The 22,226-nt window shown below is 39.3% G+C and overlaps 1 protein-coding gene across 3 annotated transcripts in view; it reads left to right on the plus strand.

Moving 5' to 3' along the window:
- The first annotated feature begins 17,013 nt into the window (after positions 1–17,013).
- Positions 17,014–22,226, plus strand: part of LOC139478472 (uncharacterized) — a 71,494-nt gene continuing 66,281 nt past the window's right edge. For all 3 annotated transcript variants that reach the window (XM_071260946.1, XM_071260957.1, XM_071260964.1), the window contains exon 1: positions 17,014–17,249. The gene's annotated coding sequence lies outside the window, so the exon portion shown is untranslated. The remainder of the gene's footprint in view (positions 17,250–22,226) is intronic.

Genomic DNA, 22,226 nt, shown 5'->3' on the forward strand with positions numbered 1-22,226 from the left:
AATCAATTGGAAGAGGTGCTAATTGAGATTGTTCACTAGCCAATATATTAGCAAATATCGCAGGGCAAATATTAGAGCAGGGCGCTTATTACGTCGAATACGGTAAGAGAAGTTTTGTGTTATCATGTCTGTTGATTTGTGTATGTAATATGTGTATCAGTTTCACATGGTTACATGTATACTGGGAACAGATTGGCATTTCAATAATGCAGCTTTATTTCACACCCCACCTCACATATTTTCATTGCCATATAGTACTTACAGACAAAGAAAATAGTTTGTGTGTTGATGAAGTACACCTTAAACATAGTTATTGGCAAATAATTCATTGAACAAAATTTGAAATTTACCTGTATAATGAAAAAAAATAATCACTCGCCCCCAAAATGATACACAATTACATAGAATACCCAGCTGTCTCACTATTCTTTGTTGCTGAATGTAACCCTTTTCAGATTTGTCAATTCATACCAATGGCCTTCAGATATTTTCAATAATTGATGTGTAGGTGTATAAGGCTTTCCTTCAGAATGTAAACATACATGACATCATTGCAAGTGGATGAGGTTCAGCTGTCCCGGACTTGTGCCTGACATAGCTGCACTACCCAGCTGACAAGACCATCACCTGGAGGAGGCCAAGTCTGTCTCTGTGTGCATGCTGTGGCATACCTGCCGTGCTAGGCTTTGTTCTATCTACACACATGGACGTTTATCACCACCATGACATACAAGATCACCACCTTCACAGTCAGCTTTTGTTCTCTCAGCAGAACTCCCTGTGGGATTCTGGGGCTGAATTGATCCTAAGTCACCTATGCTTGTTGTACGAGAATTACAGGAAGGTCACTTAGATGAGACGGATTGTCAGACTCAGTGACTTGGCTGATTGCATGTCATCTTACCCCAGTGGGATGGGAAGTTGCTCGTAATATCAACCACTGTTGCCTGGTCTAGACTCAATTATTGATAAAGTTGAATTATTGCATAAAACAACATTCACCACACATACTTACACAGGGCAGATTCTGGAAACTCATTAAAATAGTGCAATGTATGTATTGTTTCTTGTTGAACCCCGAAGAACAGGGCTGGCTATTATCTGTAGCCTGGATAAGGGGCCTTTGAATATCCAATGGGTAGTTCAATTTAAGCACTACCTGTGTAATAATATACTTTCTCTGTAAGATAAACACTATTTTATCAATCACCAGTGCTCAAAATAGTCAATAACATTTAGGCATACCAAATATTACTTAAGTCAACTATCATGTCTAGCTAGCAATTATATTTTGCACGGTTTTTGATAATATTCATAAACTTTTACTTTTGACAAACCCCAATTGTATTATTTGAATTAATATACACAATGCGAACACAACAGAACCAAAATAGTTTCTAATTTCCTTCATATTAATAAAAGTATTGCAAACCTAACATATTTTCAAAACATTTCAACCTGGATTTGTCCTGAAATAGACAGACACAGCACCTACCAGGTGTTTTTTGCCTTTAACAATGTTTAATGTAGTTCTTTAGTAGAACTGCAGGTCCATCGGATGAGTTACAGAATCATTGTCAAAACACTAGTTATTAAGGCTTTGCGCCACTAGTGAGTGTAATATGGGTCATCAGTGTAATGCAGAAACATCATTGTGGAGTTGAGTGTCATCATCAAACAGCATGTGATGTCATCTGCTTCCACAACAACCAGATAACGACAACAGTATAAACTAACACTTTACATTGCACTGACAGAAAACATTGATTGAAATACATTTCAATTAGTTAATGAATAAATTTAGTTGCAACTCTGACAAATCATATGAAAGAAATATGGAACACTTTATAAAGCATTTAGTGTAATGCATAGTGTAGCTAGTATAATTATATACATACATATGTCACCTTTGAAATCATCACTTCAGGAGCTTCAGTCACTAATAAAAAACAGAAAGCAAACAAATCAGATAAATGTATTATTTATGATTACCGTATTCGACATAATAGGCGCCCAGGGCGTACTCAAAATTTATAATAGAGGTCTCCTATTAGAATATAATTTTTGTGAAAAAAAACCAGAGTTAAAACATCGTCTATTTCATGGTTTATGATGACAACCTGAAATAATACAAAGAAAAGTCTGTGTGTATTATACACGACAGATATATTTTCCAGAATATTTAATTGCCCATAATTAAGGGTGCATATAACACACGAGTGCGTATTATTACACGAAAAAATAAGTCTTGGGTACATTGATCAACCGGAATGGGTGTTAATTGGGATTGTTCACTAGCCAATATATTAGCAAATATCGCCGTGGGCGCTTATTACGTCGAATCCGGTCTGTAACTATATGAATCAGTAAATAATGCCATAAATATTGACTACTCGCTTTCAAGGTATATCAGCTATCATTGGACTCCCTACAATTAATCAACTGTGGGTGAACTGTGATTTTATATCCGTGTAAAATTCTCACTGCATTGCTGACTGTCGGTGTCTGATGGAACACTGGTCGGTGTTCAAGGCTGCGCTGTCAGTGCTGATGAGTGTCAGTGAAGGACGTTAGGATTATCTCCCTTTAACCACTGGCTAAACGTCCAAAACACTTCCGTGCTACCTCACATTATATACCAACTTGCAATTAAGGCCCATACAATTGACAACGGCCTTGCATCTAGACCATCCGTACCCCCGGATATTCGTACCCACCGAATATGTCTAACCCGTACCTGAAGTTCCCGTCCGACCCCTTCCCGATTTGAATCATCATTATCTGGCTAACTCGTACACACATTTGGAGGACCCGTAGCCATTTTTTTTTATATTTGTTGCATTTGTAATGTGTCTGAAACCAGCTTGCGATAACCATGTAGTATAGACAAAAAGATATTTCATAATCAATCATTTATTCATAGCACTATTTTCACACATTCAAACATTTTGAGCACTTTTAAATCCATAAAACCCATACATATATCATTCATTCATTAATTTCAAACACTCAGTTCAGATTTCACTCACAGTGTAGATGGGATAAACATCCAATACTTTGCGTTAGGGCGATTGGAAGTACAATACGGATTTTCCGTAATTTAAGGTTTTGTTTCATGATAAATAATAACATCCCAGCTTACAAGGAAAGGGGATATATCATATTAGATCTTCCTCGCGTAGCTAGACCTACAAAACAATAATTTATATGCAAACCATGATCTGATTTTTGTTTTGCTTGCTTTGTAGGCTCGCATACTAGTCAGACTTGCGTTCCGCACGACGTCAAAGAGTAGAATCTCATAATAACGTCATGTACTTTACCTCAGGCACGATCGCAGTAATATGGATCTGTGTTAGTTTTTATTGTTTGATGTTTAATGTCGCACCTTATTCCTGCTATATGACCGCGGCCTGTAAGTAATCGAGTCTGGATCAGACAAGCAAATGATTGATATTAAGAGCAACGCCCAACGCTGTCGGTGTACGATGACACGCAATCAGCTAAGTCTCCCAATCCATTCAGTCCCTCCCACAACCCGGAAAGCTCTAATCTGGATACTACATGAACAATAGGAACCCGTTGTACAAAAAGAAATCGACACTTGTGTTGTAGCAACTGTGTGCACCGTGTTTACAACGGACAGTTAGGTCGATTATTCAGCCGTGGCGGAGATGATGAAGTAAAAAACAGCCGATGCTACATTGTGAAGGTTGCATGGTTATGTACATACATCGGAACTTAGTCCAACAGATGCCCTAACTCGTAGGCTCATATGAATTGTGACATAACCGGGGAAAGGTTTGTGTGGACAATGCATGTATAATGTATAACACTACGTCGGTGATGGTATACGCGTGAATGGTATATGCATGGCAGAGGAGTGTGATAACTGCCATAATTGATCGTCTAACAATAAACGTGTACATGTTTTACTATATCAATACGGAAAACAATTGCCATGCGTTCGTAAGGGAAATGTGTGGACATTAAGTGCTCCTGCGTCTATTGTGAAGGGAGAGACGTTACATCATTCACTCAGTAGGACCACGGGCCCATGTGAGCTTATGTCCTGGTTTTATGTGCCTGTCGTCCATCACTGTCTGTAAACAAAGGCTTAATTGCAACCGTTGGACCAATGAAGCCAGTATAAAGCAGATTTTGTTTGTTTGTTGTTAACGCCGCACTTAGCAATATGACGGCGGTCTGTAAATAATCGTGTCTGGACCAGACAATCCAGTGATTGACATCATGAACATCGATCCACGCAGTTGGGATCGATGAGATGCATCAACCATGTCAGCGAGCCTGACCACCCGATCCTGTTAGTCGCCTTCTACGACAAGCATAGTCGCCTTTTACAGCAAGCATGGGTTGCTGAAGACCTATTCTACCCCGGGTCTTCACGGGTCTGGTTTAAAGCTGACCATCTTTACACATAAAGACACATTTGTATGCAGATTTGAATGTCAGGTTGATCATTTTTGTCCCAAATGTAGACTTAAGGCAAGATTGTAACCATCTCCATCCGCATGCTGGGCCAAGGAATCTCAAACTTGGCATGGATGTTCTTACCGAAGATGACACTTCATGTATTGAAATGAAAAGGTGTGAATGTAATAAAGTTGCATAATTGTACGCGTTCTGCTGCATTTCTAATTCGCACTTGATTTATTGCAGTATTGGGGTTAACAGTTAAGTCCCGTGATAACCTTGAATATCCAGTCTGTTTTGTAACTTGTGTTAGTGTTTGAAAGTGTAGTTAAATTAATAGTGACTTATATCTGTTATCAGGTACAAACAGGGAGCGGTTGTTTCTGTATTTCTCGTCTAGACTGAAATCGAAGGGTTACATCTGGCAACACTTGTTATGCATTCATCGTCACATTGATGAGATTACGTTGTTGTAAATAAGCATATTTAATCTTGTGATTTTACCCTTTTGAAACAGGTGACAGCAACAATGCACAAGTAAAGATATTATCAAAGCCTTGGGTTTTGGTTTTTAAAGCGGTACACCTAGTATAAAGCACACCTTTTGTTTGCTCAATGGTGTTGATTCAGTAAGGACCGAAAGGTACCTCAGTTTGCCTTAAGAACGTTTTTTTTATAAGGACAACACATTTCCAAATGATGACATCACAACCCACTGCCCAACCACTTTGATGTCCGTGTTCTGACATGATAGCAATATATGACATATATGCCCTCCCTCACCTCCCTGCAGCAATACAGAGCCCTCGCATCCTCATGTGAAACTAGCATTTGCAAGATGTCATATGCGACAGATATCTCGAAATGCCGACTTCGAGAATTGTGTATTATAGCCACGGCATGTTATGTATGGGTGTGGACGCGCCCTCCTACCTGGGACAGTTGAACCGCAGTGACGATACAGTCTCTGCTAGTATGTGGCGAAAGGGAGGAGTCCGGGCACTGAATGTGAATCATCCTACAGCGGTTTAGCTATACTGCTACCTTTTACAATTCACTTTGGAATTTGTCCATGTTGACTGGATTAAGATTTCTGCAATACTGGCGCTTGGTGTCAGAGTTGAATCGATTGAACTTTTATCCTGATGTGAAATTGGTGAAAGTTCGTTGTCAAGAAAGAATAGGAGCAGATCACTGTTGGGCTGCAATAATCACTAGACATATCTTTCCAAGTTAATATTTGAAGGAATTTTGATCGTAATTACACGCTGTTGGGTACTGGTTCCCCATCCAACAGGAAAGCGATTGTTCTTGCTTGTTTTCAATGCCTACTTTGCTAAAATAAACTTACTAAGGAACCCACTAGGTGTTGTGTATTGCTATGTATGGTCCCTGAATAAACTGAAGGACAGACTCTGTACTTCAAGTAGACAAAGATTGGTCAATGGCCCCTGACACACCATATGTCAAGGATATGTCAAGACGTGGGTCTGACAGAACTCTCCCTATTTATATAAGATGCAACACGGTAATCACCACCATAAAGTAAAACAGTACCCATGTGTTATTTGTGAACAACGTCTGACGTCCCCTGTATCAAATACTAAATGCACTGTGCATGTGTAGTAGGTGAGGTGAAATTGGGTTTAACGTTACGTTCAAGATTATAACACTTATATAGCGACGTGCATGCACGTGTGTGTGTGTGGCTGCTTGTACTAGTGCGGACTGATGCCGATCTATAGTGCTAGCTTACTGAGATACCATGCCGCAGTTTAACGTGAATACCACACTCAGACAAAGCATACTGACTCCGAGCAGACCAGTCCTTGTTTTAGCCCCTTAATGCCGAGCTCCAGACAGGGTAACAACAAATCCCATCTTTTAACGTCTTTTGGTATGACGCGGCCGGGGATCAAACCCCGGACCTTCCGCTCTCCCGGCGGACGCTCTACCACCAGCCCACGGGAGCGGTCTGTCTAGTAAGACAATAACGGTACAGTATATAACAAGCACTGTGCAAGAAACAAATAGTAACGGAACAAATGATTCAGAAAGAAGATATAACAGGTATTAGGACGGACTTGTGTAAACTGTGAACACAAAAACCTAACAAGGCAGTTTGCAGGGGTGGTACCAAATTGTACCTTGGTGTTCAATGGTGTTACTCGAGGAAACAAAGATGTGTTGTAGAAAAGCAGTATCGTCACAATGCAGGCAATGTAGCTTATATGCGTCATATAATTGGATCAAATACACACCCGAGTCGTTTATAAACACCCAACATATAATGTACAAAATCCTACATCAGCAGAAGTGTTGAAGTGGGCCTGCGTGTGACCGACTGCACTATTCTATACTATAAAATAACATGAGATGGTCATTTTCGTCCTTTGTAATGAGTGTTTTCATGGTAGTTACAGCATAATAACAGAACAGTAGCTATTCAGTACAATGCATCCTATTACCTTACACGACGACAAGAAGAGTGGACATTGTATTGACATGTTTTCATAATGTAAGTAGGAGGAAGTGACGTGTCAGCAGGTTCTTATCTCGGGTTCATATTCACTTCATGAGTAAGGGCAACAACACTTACGCCAATAACCATGGCAACAGGTAACACACAGGACCATATATGTAAAGTTGTGTATGTCGTTATTGATGTAATTACCGAGAAATGTTACAGTAACGTTAAAAATAACTACCATTACCAATTCTTAAAGGGTCATTCTATGTTTTTCATTGCAATGAACGCCAAAAGCACAGAATTGTTATACCTATCATCTTGACCTATGGATTATCGGCTAGGTCGGTATGGAATTCAGTGAGGAAACGCGATGTACTTTTTCAAGACTGACCTTATCCATTGAAAGTGTCTGGACTATCTAGTTTGTAAATTATAATATCGTCTGCCCAGACACAAATACACCACTGCTCAGACATGAAATATACCACTATGTCCATCCACGGACCAAGACCTGTTGACCAAAGACTTGATGCGACGTTTACTTGCATATAACTCAGCAGGGTATTGTCACATAAGGGTTGCCATCATTTGCTTCCTATTTGGACGAATAAACGTCACTACACAATGTTGAGTTTTCCCTGGAACGGAGCACCCAAAGCGGAAAATGCGCAGAAGTAAGCCCTCAATTAGTCGCATCATCAATACTTTATTTACAGTACTCTTTGTATTTGGGATATTATTTACTCTCGATGTTACCAGTGATTGTTCAGGTCTTGGCCAGCAGTGACCCGCCTTGAAGGACTCGCCCACAGTTATTTTGGTCTTATTCCGTCAATCTCCGTATCCCGTCCTAGACAACCTGTTTCCTCTATCTGGGGATCAGATCGTTTGATGTACCGCAATGTAAGCAGGTAGCTGGTCTGTTTAGCCATGTCAATACACGTTAAACTCAACAAATTAAAACGTTTCAATTGTAGGGTATATATACTTAAAATGAACCTGGGAAATCACCAAGGTGCCAAAAGATTCAAAAGGCAATTGTAGAAGGATGTAGTGGGAGGTTTTAAGATATTAATTCTGAAGGAGCATGTTTAGTGTTGTTTAATGTGAGGCAGTTCTTCAAAAAGAACAGTCACGTGTATCCGCATTAAAACAGATGTGCCAGGATCAGCTGCACCAAAGTTCTTGATAGACAGGGTTTGAATACATCATAAAAATCAAAATGTGTTAACGTTGAAACGATCTCTGTTGATATGTAATATCAGACGCGTGTGCATTCCTCTAGTCATGTACAACAGAGTTTCACTTGATCTGCCAACATTAAAACGGTAAATAAAAATAATGGTATTGCCTCTTCTCACATTACTTTCAACTCATCAGCTGGTTTATAAACACTTATTGTTTTAAAATCTTGATAGACATTTAGAAGTAGAAAAACGTGAATACATGGCACTTGTTATGAATATTAACAATTTCCTTTACTCTTTGTCACGACGTTTCAGAGCTACTTCTTTCCCCTTGATCAGTTGCAAAGACTAAAATAAGTTGTTTTCCATAACAAAGTATCATATATTCACTTATTGTTTTCAGATAAGATGATTTCAGATAGGTTATATTCTTTCTGACCATTAATCATCTAGATCTTGAATACATACCATAATGCCTATTACGCTGGTGATAGGGGGGAAATGTTTACATCGGTACAAGTACTAGAATGAGTGAGTAAATACTGTTTTATATTGCATTTAGCATTATTCCAGCGATACCATTGTAATAACTTTGAGATGCATCGCACCGGGACTTCGAAGTGACGAGCCAACGCTTTAAACATGAGGTTACCACACCTCCACGAACAATATTAGAGATCTATATTTTTTTTAATCTTCCATTTGCATGTAGGAAAATTGATGTGTCCCTTTAAATACCATACAATGATCATATAGCGAAATGTCGAAAGATTAGAAACTTTACCTTCAGAAGGGAAGAGTGCTGCAGTCACTTCATCCAGGAGATTGAACACGGTACTCATCCACACTTCAACCCGTCTCTGATGAGACTGCAAGCAATGACGAAAAGCAGACCAGCCACTCGCCATTTCAACTAGACCCAGGCTCCACACTCGAATCTATTCTCGGTATTTACAGTCTTGAACTGATGCTGGCATCAAGTGGTCAGGCCCTTTCGTAGATCAACTGAGCATCGGATGTTGCGTGATAAGGACATTTCACACTCTTACACGCTTCATACATGTCACCAACATTCAGAACTACCAGTGCATAGGGTCAAGATCCAGATGGAAATGTTTTCGTACGATTGATACACGGTATCATCGGCTGATGGTGTGCCGTGGTGTTGGGAGAACAAACAGTTCAATATTGACAAAGTTAGTAGCATTGCGGCGTTATGATTGTCGCTCACCCAACAGTCGACTTGCCGAGCTTGGTGCACTATGTTAAACATTGGATTCAAATACCCGCGGACACGCCCGTGAAAAAGGTCGAGACGTCGATAGCCACAACTTGTTGCGGAATTCCCTTTGGGTGAAACCTTCTGCATAATCTGAATGTAACGAAAGGGACATAACACTGGTAAATAAAACGTGCAGTACTCAAGTGGGGACACGCGGACAACATTCATGATATAAACTCAGGCAAGGCAAACATGTGACAAGCTAGTGGAGAATTCGAAAATTATTACCTCACATTGTTTAAGCATGTATCAAGCTACAAGCAATAATTACAGTGTTTGTAAAAATCCATGCCCAGGCATTCGAAATGACCTCACACAGTTTGTTGTTAAATCCTCTCAAAGATATAATTGTTAATCACCACAAAGTATTTACTCATATATATACTCATATCACATGTATATGCCATGCAAACACCACTGATAGTGCCTATTTGTCAACAGAATGATATACATTGTCGTCAGTAGAAAGTTCCTAATGTTCTCATTGTACATTTGAGGTTGAAGTTTATATAAGTTTAAGTAATTTGAGTTACCACCTAAATATTTTGGTTCTCTTCTTAATGCAAACGAGACCGCCTCCGTGGTCTTGTGGTAGAGCGTCCGCCCGGAGAGCGGAAGGTCCTTGGTTCGATCCCGGGCCGCGTCATACAAAAAGACGTTAAAAGATTGTACTTGTTGTTACCCTGTCTGGCGCTCGGCATTAAGGGGCTAAAACAAGGACTGGTCGGCTCGGAGTCAGTATACTGTGTCTGAGTGGGGTATTCATGTTAAACTGCGGCATGATATCTCAGTGAGCTAGCACTATAAATCGGCATCAGTCCGAACTAGTACAAGCAGCCACACACACACATACACGTGCATGCACGTCGCAATAATCTTGGACGCGACGTTAAACCCAATTTCACCTCACTAATGCAAACGAAGAGAAATATCAGTTAACATGGACGCGTGTCATACTTATAGCTTTTGGGTTTGCAGTTTGTGATGTTCCACTGCAGCCACTGAAGCAAGTCTACAAAGTAAATGGACGGATCAATGACATACAAACAGTGTCTGTCAGACTGGCAGTTTCTTTCAGACAACATGACTGGGTTCTCTGTAACAAGGTATTTATATGCAGATCGACTATAGCCGGAGGCCTTCATTTCTTAATCATTACAGGGGATCAATTATCAGTTGGCAAAATACAACTTTGCTCAAACGCCATGAACTGTACTTCATTTGACAATACTGGTATAAAACCAATCATTACTATCCACGTATGTACTGACAGAAACAGTACTATTCACGTATGTACAGACAGAAACAGTACTATTCACGTATGTACAGACAGAAACAGTACTATTCACGTATGTACTTACAGAAACAGTACTATTCACGTATATACAGACAGAAACAGTACTATTCACGTATGTAATGACAGAAACAGTACTATTCACGCATGTACTGACAGAAACAGTACTATTCACGTATGTACAGACAGAAACAGTACTATTCACGTATGGACTGACAGAAACAGTACTATTCACGTATGTACTGACAGAAACTGTACTATTCACGTATGTACTGACAGAAACAGTACTATTCACGTATGTACAGACAGAACAGTACTATTCACGTATGTACTGACAGAAACAGTACTATTCACGTATGTACTGACAGAAACAGTACTATTCACGTATGTACTGACAGAAACAGTACTATTCACGTATGTGCTGACAGAAACAGCACTAATCACGTATGTATATAGTACACAGACAGAAACAGTACTATTCGCGTATGTATATATTAAATTGACAGAAGCAGTACTATTCACGTGTGTATATATTGTATTGACAGAAGCAGTACTATTCACGTGTGTGTATATTATATTGACAGAAGCAGTACTATTCACGTATGTATATATTATATTGACAGAAACAGCACTATTCACGAATGTATATATTATATTGACAGAAGCAGTACTATTTACGTGTGTATGTATTATATTGACAGAAGCAGCACTATTCGCGAATGTATATATTATATTGACAGAATGAGTGAGTGAGTATGGTTTTACGCCGCTTTTAGCAATATTCCAGCAATATCACGGCGGCGGACACCAGAAATGGGCTTCACACAATGTACCCATGTCGGGAATCGAACCCGGGTCTCTGGCGTGACGTATATTGACAGAAGCAGTACTGTTGACGAATGTATATATCATATTGACAGAAGCAGTACTATTCACAAATGTATATATTACATTGACAGAAGCAGTACTATTCAAGAGTGTATATATTACATTGACAGAAGCAGCACTATTCACGAATGTATATATGATATTGATAGAAGCAGTACTATTCACGTGTGTATATATTATATTGACAGAAGCAGTACTATTTACGTATGTATATATTACATTGACAGAAGCAGTACTATTCCCCCACTAGGAGTGTGTGTGTGTGTGTGTGTGTGTGTGTGTGTGTGTGGGAGGGAGGGGCACAGTGTCCATAAGTATCAACAGACGTCAAGAGGATCCCATCATTCGTCCAGCTGCATCGACCTCCAATTCTGTCCGCCATTCCAATGGGTGGATACAGTACGTCTATAGAGTTGGCTATAAAAGTTTAATCTAAGATATAGGAATCATATTTTAGACCCGATACCGATTTATGTTCGCTTGATTTTAATGTCAGATAACCTTATCACCATGTAATTGTCTACATTTGATACATTTGATTGTACGAGCAGGGTAGAATTAAACTGCCACCGTGTGCACGTCTTACCCAAATATTAACAATCTACTTACGTCAAAAGAGTGAAAGGTTTTAACAGCCATCTCATACAAATCTACCAATGCATAAGTTATTGTTGTGGGTATGAATTAACTTTATAAACATTCTGCCTGTATCATTACTTTTTACATACATGCCTAGTACCTAGTTTTCCTTTGCTATTTTCACTGGAGGTGAGATCAGATAAGCTGCACGTCGTCTCAACAATAATAATGCCGAAACATGCTTTGTGTTCTGCATAAAATATTGCCCGTTTTCATTTGTTTGTTTGTTGTTTAACGCCGCATAATAATCCAGCTAAATGACGTCGGTTTGTAAAAAATCGAGTCTGGACGAGACAATCCAGTGATTGACATTATGAGCATCCATCTACGCAATTGGGATGCGATGACATGCATCAACCCAGTCAGCGAGCTGACCACCCGTTGCCTGCGATCTTTCATTTGTGCACGTGTTCTGTGTTTGTGCATGTGCGTGTATAGGCATCAGAATGGAAAATAGACATTTTTGAAACTCAAATCATAGACATCCTAAATTCCTTTTGTTTATGTATTGGGCTCTTGCAGATGGATCGACGCTACGCTTATGCTATGCCATGTTCGGCATAAAGCAAACCGAAGAACACAAAGATGCATGAAATATAAAGGTCTGGATACTTGGCAACAAATACCCGCTTGTACACCAGTGTGATAGATATACTTATTATATACACTCAATGCCGTAAGAGAAGCTGCACTTACTTGAGGGATGTAATCATCACCGATTCATGTATTGCTTTCATGCATCCGCAAGTCACAACATTCTGCATCATGAACAACGAGCTGCACAGTTTCCGAAACGCCAAGTGAAACAAACGTAAATTAGCCCGGACACGATGAATTATTAACGGAGCAATATATCACCAAGACTTAGTATTAAAGCACGTCTTGCAGACATGGAAAGATCTGAACGTGGGTCTGTCGCTCATAATTAATGAGTAAACTCAGGTCCACGCGCCAACAATATCCCTAAACAGCTATTGGAAGACTCAGCTGTCTAGACTAACATCTAGTCTCTAAAAGGAACATATTTTACAGAAACAAGTTGTTAAATAAGGGCTATAAACAATAATAAAAAGGAGCCCAGAGATTTGTTCATGTTGAAAGCCTGATACTGCAGTAATCTAGACTTGCCAAATATTATAGACTTGCAAGAACTGTATTGATGATATTTGTTTCAGGGTCTATATGACTATCGACGGTCCTACTGAGATCCCTTTTAATGGTGCTCCGTGACAGTATATTGTGACCGTTGTCTCCACACATAATGACGTACATGGCTACTCACTCATAATCAATGAGTAAATCAGGTCCAGATGCCAACAATATCCCTGAACAGCTATTGGAAGACTCGACCGTCCTACTGAGACGGCTTTAAATGGTGCTACGTGACAGTATATTGTCTCAGTTATCTCTACACACAATGACGTACAAGGGCACTCTGATACAGTTTCTCTACACACAATGACGTACAAGGGCACTCTGATACAGTTTCTCTACACACAATGACGTACAAGGGCACTCTGATACAGTTTCTCTACACACAATGACGTACAAGGGCACTCTGATACAGTTTCTCTACACACAATGACGTACAAGGGCACTCTGATACAGTATCTCTACACACAATGACGTACAAGGGCACTCTGATACAGTATCTCTACACACAATGACGTACAAGAGCACTCTGTTACAGTTTCTCTACACACAATGACGTACAAGAGCACTCTGATACAGTATATCTACACACAATGACGTACAAGGGTACTCTGTTACATCATCTCTACACACAATGATGTACAAAGGACTCTGATGCAGTATCTCTACATACACTGTTGTACAAGAGCACTCTGTTACATCATCTCTACACACCATGATGTACAAGGGTACTCTGTTACAGCATCTCTACACACAATGATGTACAAGGGTACTCTGATACAGTATCTCTACACACAACGACGTACACAATAGCATGTAGAGGATAGTTAAACCTATATCAAGACATCCTTACACCGGTTCGTCATTTCGCGTGTCATTCATAAGCTGGAATTGCACAACATTTTGTAAACTTGATGTGAAACACATCGACTTTCTTTTATCTTGGTAATTTTGTACAAAACCATTTGTATAGTGATGTAGTGATTCATTTCTTCTTTTGAATGTTTAAAATACAAGTCATCTTTTCATCAAACAAGGTTTCGACGTTTGGCAATATTTCTATCAAATAGAAACGTCCTGTTTGTATCCAGAGGACGAACCAAGCATATAGCCACACGCCTAGTCCTGCACCATGACTGTGAAATATAGGTATGGGTGAAAATAAAACTAATCAACTAGTTATGGCAATTTACACAGATTTAAGATCGATCGAAATACATGTTTCATGGAGGCTAACTTGTAACATTCTTTGACTGTGTTCATGGTACGGAGATGATATTCCTCATTGTACATGCCCACCATGCCCTTTGCACAACAGACCCGTGAAGATCCGGGGTAGAAAAGGTCTTCTGCAACCCATTCTTGCCGTTAAAGGCGGTTATAATATGCTTGTCGTAAGAGGCGACTAACGGGATCGGGTGGTCAGGCTCGCTGACGTGGCTTATGCATGTCATTGATTCCAATGCGTTGGTCGATGTTCATGATGTAAATCACTGGATTGTCTGGTCCAGACTCGATTATTTACAGACCGCCGTCATAAAGCTGAAATATAGCTGAGTGCGGCGTAAAACAACAAACCAAAACCAAGCCAAACCTTTGCACAACAGAAGGCATATTTGGCATCAAACTGTCTGCATAAACAGCAGACTGAAGTTAATATATCAGGCGCATAGTAATTGTGAATACAGACAAGTGACACTTCAAACCATGGAAACAATATCGTGCCAGCTCAAACAGCTTGTTGTGTTGGTGTTTCTTCACAACTACTGCTGTGTTGTTTGCATACATTTTTTTGCAATGGTACTATGAAATCTATGTTTTCTTTCTTGAAATTGTTTTGAGCAGTAAGGTTGAGGGTGTGAGGATCGGGTGTGTCTCAAAACTTGGCGATTGAATGTTGTTTAATCGAGATATAGCCTTTGAACTTCCCACTTAGTAAATCTCTACGTTCCTATCTAACATTGCATGGGTGTTTATGTATATATGAACGTCAACACATGCGTTTAGTTAAGCACTTAAGAGTTAGATAACGTCTATAGTTCAGTGATATTAAACTGATGTTCGTGTTTCAATGCGAGTGCTTAACTAGCCTATATTCAGAAGGATACATTAGACGGACAATCTTACATGCAACATATTAAAAGAACATCTATGGCGACATACGACAACTGAAAGTTACGGGTTTTCAAGAAAATACAATGCACCTACCTTTGACGAGATAAACGGAGACCCCACCTTGACTGTTTTATCATTTGGCTCTCAAGATCCAGAGTTCTTAAGAACATGTAATTGGATTGCATGAATCTACACAAAAAAAACATGGCAACGGACAGACAAGAAATTTGATTTAAAATGTGATTGCCTTCAAAGTGGCATGGCTATGTATTACATGCACACATACATCCACGGGTATGTCCAGTGTGAGTCTTTACATCCACACAAAGATGAACATTCCTTCTTGCATGGCTTGAAGAAGATTCGTTATAGTTTCAGAGGAGACATAGCAAGGAGTCGTGCCTGGCCAGCTAACTTCCTTCCTCAAAATGTAAAGGTCGGAACAAATAATAGATGATTTTAAAATGAGCAAAAGAATACCAAAAAAGAAAAGAAGAATTAATGAAAGCGACTAACCGAACCAAATCTACAGGACTATGCCATGTGTGCATGTTATCTGGCCTGTTGTGCGTTCTACTATGCTATAGTGGAATACAAAGCAAAGCAAAATGTTCAAAATGTCTAAGATGTTTAAATACGAGACTCGCTAATGTAAATTAATACACAACACAGGCCGCCAAAGAATGTTGTGTTCATCAAATTATTTTTCTATTGAAGAAGAAAACAATGTAAACGTGTCTATAAATGAGAATGAATATGGTTATTGCTCAAACGAGCCATGCATAATTGTATGGACGAGTCAGCCGTGCGTCCACAGACCATACCAAATTGTGTGCATGTGTAAAGTTAGGATTACACAGGTACCGATTCGACGCTTGCTTACGTGGAATGCGGCAAAAAAATGGAGACAATGTAAAACTCATTATGCGATTGCATACATCCGAAAACGGGTGCGTTTCTCATGCTGCTGCGGCTGCGGGAAATCCCCCAAAGTGACGTCATAAAAGTTTGTTGTCGTTTAACAATAAGTCTATGTGTAAAATACATAAAACTTGTACTCGATTTACACATTTCAATGGTGATAGAGTGTATTGATACAGCACCTGTTGCACTGACAGATATACATTCGAAGCTCTAGGATTTTTCGGACCAAACGAGTCATTGCTAGAGCGTCAACCAGAGTGCTAATTGAGGGTAGCAAGCCTCACTTATGCCATGACGAGTTAGCTCCCTTCCAGTCACTAGAGGCCATTAATACAAATAGACAATCTCATTGAAATCAAACCTTTTACTCCGACAGGACACCTCCCTCCGCAAAGAAATAAATATATAATGGCCTCTGCTCGTACGCTGTGTGAGATACGGTATGGTCTCTGCGTATGTGGCGCGTTGACCTGCTTGACGGAGTAATTACTGAAGCAGACATAAAATCCTTGTTAATGTTGACAGTTCGGTCTCTTTCCCGTTGACCAATGAATTAACTGGAACACCAAAGGCGGATATGTGTCTAAAAGTAGAGTGGGTTTTTCCGCAATGCAGTTTTCAAAAAGCTCACGCAGAGATGTCAGAAACGATCTACAGCTTGTTGAAACCGTGCACAAAGTTGAGTCCGAACAAGGAATCACACGCAGTCACCGCACAGCGACATTTATAAACAGCTGATCGCTGACACCGGGATAGCATTGTGTCGCTCACTGAGCCTCGTCACTGAACCTCGTCACTGAGCCTCGAATGATGAGAATTCGAAGCGCTTGTTGAGTGAGGACATTTGATTATCACAGACAGTAGGTAAGTATACAATTAAAAGTCAATTAAATGACCAAGAATACATTGAAAGTCAATTTTTTAAAAACATTTCAGGGGATCATTTATTGAAGGTTTGGTTTTGTTTCTGGAGACTTTGTGCTATTTGAGGTGTGTGTGGATGGGTTTGGGACAGTTGGAGAAAGTTCATACAGTTCTACCAGCTCTGTTATGCCTAACATAACAGTTACATTAGCAGCAGAACGAAACTGATTGCCCTTGACTCATTCGACTTTGAAGGCATGATGTATATAGATCAAAACAGTTTAACAAACAGATACACCAGGAAGAAACTCCATTACTCTTTGTCATATTACACATCTGACCCCCTGCATGGCCTTGTGGATAGAGCGTCTGACTGGGGCGGGGAATATAGGTAGTTCAATCCCTGGCCCTGTAACACCAATTCAAATTACATTCTTTAAGATGGTACTTCGTTGTTACCCAGCTTGGCCCACAGCATTAAGGGGATAAAACAAGTTCCATGTCACACTGTGGTACAAGCAGTCACACATGCACACACGCATGCACACACACACACACACACACACACACACACAAATGTATGCACTTGCTATATTAGTGCAATAATCTTGAACGTGATTTTAAAACACTTTTCACCTCACTTCACTGATTATGTGTCTCAGCAGCAGCAGCGGGGCACGGGTGGCCCAGTCGTTTAGGTGCCACAACTCGCTTTGCAGAGTCGCGTCCCTTAAGCACTCCAGAAACAATCACCTCAGTTATATATATCTAGATTTGTCAGCACCATACACCATCTTTCCGAGGCAAGAGAGTTAACTGACTTTAGAAGTCCAGTTACCACCCTTGCCGAACTAGGATTGAATTTCTGGGCTCGATCATAGTGCCACCAGTGGCTATTACCAGTTATGTCCCTTTTAAGCCTCTTCTGTGGACCAATCAGATTCCTTCACTTGCGTTTGCTTCAACCCAAATGGTGGCGCCCAGTCAGGACAATCTGATCGATTATCAAGATCTATATTGTGATAAAACATCGCGAAATGCATCAAATCACGTAAGCACCTTGATTAAAAACATGAAAAGATTTGGAAAATACCTGCTGACAACGCGGTGCACATGCTTTGCAAATCCTGCAATCGATCAAAAATCTGCACGACAGTTCATGAACTGGATTTTGATTTCGGTGTGCGATTTTGATTGGACTATGCATAGACTCGTTAGTCCAGCCAAAACGTAACTCCATAATACCAGCCTAGTTCGGCAAGGGTGGAAACTGGACTTTGTTAGTCAGTTAATTCTCTTGCCTCAGGAAGATGACCATACACAAACTCGTGGGTTTCACCAAAGTGGTAAATGTCTGATACTTACACCACTTCGGGCTTTCCTCCCACATAAAGCTGACATGCCTGATGTTGCGTGAATCTTGTTAAAAGCTCTTTAAGTCCAATGACTCACTCACAAACAGCGACAGGAAGTAACTTGCACCCCACCATTCTCATCAACAAAAGTATACATGAAATCTTCATTGGTAAACAATACTTATTTTGTTGAGAATTCATTCTTTCAGACTCAATGAAGCCTTTCATTCATGCAACAGGCTATGGCAATGGATTAGTGTTTCTTGTTAATTTTGAAAAATGATAATTTTTAAATCTATAGTGTCATAATTAGAAATCCATTCCTGACATCATGTGTTTGATTAAGCTGAATGAAAGGGATTGTGTTTATAGAGGCCAATGGCTGTAGGTCTGGGGGCATTTTAGATGCCAGTGACCTTGAACAGCAACCATTAGGAAATCCTGACTTATTATTTACAATGCTAATTTTGGTACTTGCAAACAATCAAGGTTTCTTCCATTTCTGTGCATGTTATCAGATCTAATTCATCTAAGTACTTTATATTGTTAAAACATGAAAGCATCTCATGACTAATAAAAATAGGCCATAATATTGGGCATATTTCCACACTACACAGGGGCATGCTCAAAGAGCTATTTTTAACCCTGTTAATTAGGGGTGTCACAATAAATAGAAATATCGATTTATTGCTATTGGTAAGCACTTAAAGTCAATAAATCAATTGTTAAATCAGTTTCCAATCATTAGTATCGATTTCAGTTAGGAATATTGATAGTTTTGATTGTATTTACCATAGCATGCGATTGAGTCAAATGCTGTTCAGATTTGTTTTTCTTTTGATCATGAGTGGTAGAAATTTACCCATGGTAATGTGGAAGTTTCTTTTTCTAAAATTATTAGGGTAAAGAAAAAACAAATCAATCATATCTCAAACTTTACTTTTTATTTGTTGTTATGGTTATCACATTCAAAGGAAACTTCAGTTCCAAGGTTTAATTCAACTCTAAAATCCATCTAAAATGATACACTAAAAACTATCAATATTTATAGCAATAGTTGCTTGCAATATCAATAGTTATCGCAATGGTGATGTCCAGACCAGTAGTCACCCCTACTGTTAAGGGATCAGTGTGCACTCACCAATCATTCCAAGCTGCCAGTGAGGCGCCAGGTCGTATTTTTTGTTACATGCTTCTCTACAGTAAATTGTTGTCCAAATGTGTTGAAAACTTTACAACATAACTGTAAAAGATTTTTTTAAAGACATCGAAACTGAAAGTTCAGATTGAAAGGAAACAAACAAATTTGCCAGGAATATATTAAGGAGCATGAGACCCACTAGCTAGAAGAGAGAATACAATATCATTTTCTTAGTAATACCTCCATTATATGGAGGCTACATATCCTATTAAACTCTTTTTGTGTTTGTGCATTTCTGGTGTTGTCAGGGCTTTCTCTCATTGTCATGTTTAGTTTAAATCTTCACCTTGACTACTAATAAGTGCTTTGATAATATTTTGCGGTCTTTCATGTAAATGCAGACTGCAGCTAAGGTTTATCCTGAGATTAAATACCCTCAATAGTGATGATGGTAGGATTTGGCCAGCAGGGACTCCAGACCCCAGCAGCAGTTGTTACAGGTGACTTAATAATCAGGTGGTCAGGCTTGGTACCGCTGTGGATTGTGTGTCATCACCCCCATAATGGATGGATCATGTTGCTCATTATATCAACCTCTGATTTGTCTGGTAAAGCCTCGATTACTTATAGGATTCTGTCATAGAGCTGGAATAGTGAGTGAGTGAGTGAGTATGGTTTTTTGCTGCTTTTAGCTATATTCCAGGCATGCATTGAAATGGTGCCTTTTCCAATTTAGGAATTTTTTAAATTGATATTTTTTTGTTTACAATCAACAAGTTGAAATGTATTTCCAGTTAGTCTAGAGATGGTTTCCAGAGCAATACTCTTAAACTAACTGTTTCTCATTTTTTTGTGAATCTTTGAATACACATCAAGCGAATGCTGATAAGGTGTCCTTTGTTAACCAGGAATTGTTGAAAGTTGTATGTTTTTGCATTTCCAAGGCAAGAAGTTGAACTTGAAATGAAGGTAGGGTTAACTTCCATAGTGAAGGTCATTAACTGTACACTATTTCTTTGTGAACCTATGTTTGCCCATCAGGCAAGTCTTGAACTGGTGCAGTTTGCTTTTCAGGAGTTTTTGGAATGTTCAGATTTTGTGATGGACTTAAAACATTTCTGATGAAGTTAGTAAATCAGATATCATATATCATACAACACTGTTGGATTCCTGGTGCAAATGGGTCCCCAGCAACCTGTGCTTGTTTTGGAAAGTGAGCAAATGGATCAGGTGGTCAGCCTGGTGACTTGGTTGATTGTGTGACATTGTAACCTGACCGAGTGGGACATAGCTGCTAATGCTGTGTTTATTAAGAAAACAAGCAAACAAAGCATCATATATCAATTCAGTAGTTGTTTAATTTGTTTGCTATTTTGTTATGGTGTTATTAATTTTTTTAAGTTTTGGAAATATTATTTTTTCTATGAAATATTGCTATCAAATCAAAAGATCTGTCTATTGTTACTGATTCACATCGTTGGAAGGTATAGAAAACATTTAAATAATAGGGGTCAGGTGAAAAGGGGTTGAATGACTCGTTCAAGATTATTGTGTGTGTGTGTGTGTGTGTGTGTGTGTGCTAGTCTGGACTTATGCCAATTTTATAGTGCTAGCCCACTAAGATACCATGCCACAGCATGACATGAATACCCCACTCAAATTGTCTTCGAGCTGACCCGTATTTGTTTTAGCCAGGCTTGTTAACAACAAGTACCATCTTTGAACAGCTTTTCGTATGATGCGGCTGGAGGTTGAACCCCACACATTCTTTCTCTTGGCGGACGCTCTACCACTAGACCACAGAGGCAATTGTAACAATATAGGGAATCATTTTCATTTAGACTTACAAGTTTTAGGATTATCATCTTTGGGGTATAATCAGACATATGGTAAACCTTTTAATGCACATACATGTAGTTGAAAGGGGGGATATGGATATTTTGTTGCGAATATGAATTTTCATAGATACAAATTTAGTCAATTTCCAAGAAAGGAAAATTGATAATGTTCAAGGAAAGTATTTAGATGTGAAAGTGAAAGTGAAAGTGCTGAAATCACACACTCTGTAATCGGCTTCCAAAATAAACATATTTGGGTGTGTGGTCTACAGGTACCGGTGCAGTTGTGCATGACAAAGGTTTTCAGTGGCTGATGTGTGATTTTTCTTACATATACTGTCTGCTCTTTCTGTTAATCTACAAAAATAAAAGCATTGCACACATTGCTCAATGTGTGAAATGTCACCTTTCAACTACCTTCTTCCGCCCTCACTTTGAAGTCACATACAATTCAAAATACATGATGCACACACATTCTTTTCAAGGTGTTCTATTCCGTGGGAAAGTCCCTGTTCTATTGTATCTTCCATTCTCATTTAAGGCAAAGAAAAATTACTGAAAATGATCCCTGAAAGTCAGGAACATTGTAAATCTCACCATTTCTGATGCGTTACTAAATCACAGCATTATATGGACCTAATGT

This window comes from Haliotis cracherodii, unplaced genomic scaffold (genome assembly GCF_022045235.1).
Source record: "Haliotis cracherodii isolate W230 unplaced genomic scaffold, xgHalCrac1.p SCAF_1, whole genome shotgun sequence".
In the NCBI taxonomy this organism is placed as follows: Eukaryota; Metazoa; Mollusca; class Gastropoda; order Lepetellida; family Haliotidae; genus Haliotis; species Haliotis cracherodii.